At 45.0% G+C, this 3,785-nt stretch overlaps 1 protein-coding gene and 1 long non-coding RNA gene across 3 annotated transcripts in view; one reads left to right on the top strand and one right to left on the bottom strand.

Moving 5' to 3' along the window:
* LOC106815539 (tetratricopeptide repeat protein 38-like) overlaps positions 1–3,785 on the top strand; it is an 85,927-nt gene that overhangs the window by 19,969 nt on the left and 62,173 nt on the right. The gene's annotated exons all lie outside the window — the stretch shown is intronic.
* LOC106815540 overlaps positions 867–3,785 on the bottom strand; it is a 5,372-nt gene continuing 2,453 nt past the window's right edge. The window contains exons 3-5 of the long non-coding RNA XR_001394758.1: positions 2,267–2,270; positions 1,681–1,845; positions 867–1,426 (exon numbers count right to left, since the gene is read on the bottom strand). This is a non-coding gene — a long non-coding RNA (uncharacterized LOC106815540). The remainder of the gene's footprint in view (positions 1,427–1,680; positions 1,846–2,266; positions 2,271–3,785) is intronic.

Here is a 3,785-nt window from a genome sequence, read left to right on the forward strand (position 1 = left end):
GAGCTCCGGAACGAGGACCAAGGTGCATTCAAGAACTTTATGAGGATGCCCCCGAGATGTACGATGAGCTGCTACGGAGAGTTGGTCCTCGCATCACCAAGCAAAACACCAAGTACAGGTTGCCCCTGGACCCTGGCCTGAAGCTGGCAGTCACTTTGCGGCACCTGGCCTCGGGTACCAAGTACTCCGACATGCAGTTTTACCGTTATTACAGGTTTTTATATTACAGGTTTTTACCACGTGACCGATATTCGCAATTAGCACGCAACTAGCACGCAGGTCCAACGCAACTTGTAAGTTTTGAACGCAACTCACACGCAACTAGCACGCAGGTCCAACGCAACTTGTAAGTTTTGAACGCAACTCACACGCAACTCGCACGCAACTCGTACGCAGGTGATCGCAGATATTGGGGGATCATAAGTTCAGTTCGCAACTCACACGCAACCCATACGCAACCCATACGCAACCCACACGCAACCCACACGCAACTCACACGCAACCCATAGGTTGAATAGGCTAGAAATTGACAAAATTGTTGATTTGGGTTGCGTAATAAAAATATTTTTTACACGCAACTCATAGGTTTCAGCATACGCTATGGTGTGACGGGGCCTTAAGAGCATTAGAAGATGCATGTTAGAAATTAACACCAATGACACTCTGAAACTAGCACACGTAGAAATTAAATCAAGAGAATCTAGCTGTTCGTTGAACCACTTTCTCATTAATAATTTTACACACTTTAGTAGTCAGGGTGTCTATAGTCAATGTAACTTCCACAATAGAAGACAATGCAAAGGCCATTTAGACTTAAACTGATACTACTTAAAATGACGACTTACTATAAATGATCTATTTTGCGCCTTTGAATATCCCATGGCTAACAGCCGTTAATTTATCGCACACAAATACTCCTGGTCCGCAAAAAAAGTGTTTGTAGCGTTCACAGCCACGTGACAGATATAGCATGTGCTAATCGAGTTGTCGAAACCAATTATGACGCAATCGGGATCTGCAGAACAATGAGATGCACATTTATGGATTTTATTTGGGAGATTGGGCAATACCAATGTCTTTACCACTTCCACTGCGTAGGTGATAACACTGGGATCTTGTATGCGGATATAACTCATCGAAGATCTTTCCATAAGACAGGTTAACGGTGGCATGGTTGTAGTAGGTTGTGTCAGGCCTGTATCGGCCTGATCGAATGTAGTCATGGCTGCTGTGGTCACGGCTCCTGTGGTCACGGCTCCTGTGGTCACGGCTCCTGTGGTCACGGCTCCTGTGGTCACGGCTCCTGTGGTCACGGCTCCTGTGGTCACAGCTCCTGTGGTCACGGCTCCTGTGGTCACGGCTCCTGTGGTCACGGCTGCCGTTGTCTCGAGTGGTTCCATCGTCGTCATCGTCGTCGTCGTCGTTGCTACAATCATTAAATGATTCAAATTGTATAATTACCAAATGTTTACCTTATCTTTGTCAAGATTATTAGTGCAGGTGTTCATTACTGCCATAACCCGTGGCATAAATATTTGATATGAATATACTTCGGCGAAAACCCCGATGTGCATAAACCAGCACATTTCTCATGTTTTTGTAATTAACATGTAATGTTAAAAGGGGATAAACTATAGAAAAATATTTAAAGGATTCAACGGTACTTTTTATAAACGATACCTTCAGGATCTGGTACGGAACACTGTCCATCGGCCCCATCAATCCATCCGTAGTAGCACCTGCACACAAAAGAACCAGGTATCCCGTTGGCGTAGCAAGCTCCGCGTATCGCATCGCCGCCGCACACTATACCGTAGCCAAGGTCCACGTTGCAAATAGTTTCAGCTGAAATTTTATTTATAATTTTAAGATATAATACATTATCATTAATGCATGCACGAACGTACGCACGGGCACACACAGAATTGCAGGGATAAACAAACAAACAAACAAACAAACAAACAAACACATTCGTACACACATTCTCTCTCTTTATCTCTCTCTCTCTCTCTCTTTCTCTCTCTCTCTCTCTCTCTCTCACACACACGCACGCACACACACACACACACACACACACACCACACACACACACGCGCGCGCGGCGCACACACACACCACACACACACACATGCACACACCAAGGAATGGTATTAAACTGTAATTTTATATATATAATATATACATAATATATAATATATATATATTATATATATATATATCAAGAGCGTATAAAGAAGGAGAGCGTACAACGGTAAAATGCTGAAACCATGCTGCAGTATTAGTCGAATTAAAAACTTTTCCCGTTTTATTTTGACGATCCTTTATAGTATTAATTTAGTAAATTATATAGTAAATAGTTAATTTTAGTATTATTGATCAGCTGTCCTACCTTGTTCATATAAAGCAAACCGCATGTCCCTACGATGCCCCTACGCTGAGATAATGAGCGGTGAAAATCTGGTATTTTCGCCGAAAACCGACTCGAGATCAGTCAATACTGCGTCCCTCACTCGAAGTGTTTCCAGGTCACGTACGTCAACCTAACACGTGATCAACCGATCGATCGTTAACTGGCTGAGCCCCGTGATTGGCTGTTCCTGTTTACCAGCTGAGCGGTCCACGCTGCAAACTCATGTGATGTTAAGCTTACCTTAATAAAGCCAGAATACGCTTCTTAATTACTATTACGATAAACTACACAGAAGAACTCTCTATTATAACATTTTTCCCCGCTATTTCTAGCTCCTTCCCTTCACAGCGTCCTTCCACTTCTATTACTGTTTCGCCCCTCTGCTTGCTCCAAACAAACTATTCGCTGAGCAGCGGCACTAAATCAACGCTTTGGCGAACTCTACCCCAAACACTTATTTACACTCGCGAATCATTATATCCGTAGCCCGAATGCTAGTCCCTGTACGCTATTTCGCTCCGCGTCCACTGCGCGCGACAGTTACCCTCTCGACTGTTCCGTACTACCTCGCGTGTTTGGTGCCTTGCGCACTCACTGCTTCGCTGCATTCGGCATTCGGTGGTTTTGGCGGTTTTGGGGTTCGGTACTTTTCCCCCCGAACGCTATACCCGATTTTCGCTCCCCGAATCTCTATTTCCCTGACTCTCCATTTACTCGCGCAGTCATATTCCCCATTGCTCAGAAAGTAGGGCGTTTAGCCACTTTCTCTTCCTTCTAGTGCACGTCGCGGCATCGAGATTCGCGAACTACGAATAATACCCACAATACGCTTTTGCTTGAGCGTGATTCGCAATCAACAACACAGTTCGCGATCCACTATCCTAACTCGCGATCCGTCACGCGGTACTATACTACGCGTGTCGATCTACAATTGCGCGCACTTGGTTTATAATGAGTCGCGACTTCGATATCCCTTATTTACATACTTTTCGCTCGCCCACACAACCCCCAAAATTGAACAAATACTGAGTGGCGATGCTTCTCCGTCGTCGGCCGGTGTCCTCACGGTCGGCGGTCATCCTCTTCATTCAGTCGGCGAGTTACTTCGTCGTTTACTTCCATCTGCTGTCGGCGAAGGCGGTGCAATGCGCGGTGCACATGTGTAATGATTGTTGATTCGTACCTATATGTGTACTCTCTCGTGTGTGTGTGTGTGTGTGTGTGTGTGTGTGTGTGTGTGTGTGTGTGTGTGTGTGTGTGTGTGTGTGCGTATGTGTGTCCGCACGCATATGCGCATGTGTCTGTGTGTACGTTATCTGTCATAAAATTGACTGCAGTCATTAAACACGATATTAGTAATTTTCATTGCGCTTTA

This window comes from Priapulus caudatus, unplaced genomic scaffold (genome assembly GCF_000485595.1).
Source record: "Priapulus caudatus unplaced genomic scaffold, Priapulus_caudatus-5.0.1 Scaffold1140, whole genome shotgun sequence".
Classification (NCBI taxonomy): domain Eukaryota; kingdom Metazoa; phylum Priapulida; class Priapulimorpha; order Priapulimorphida; family Priapulidae; genus Priapulus; species Priapulus caudatus.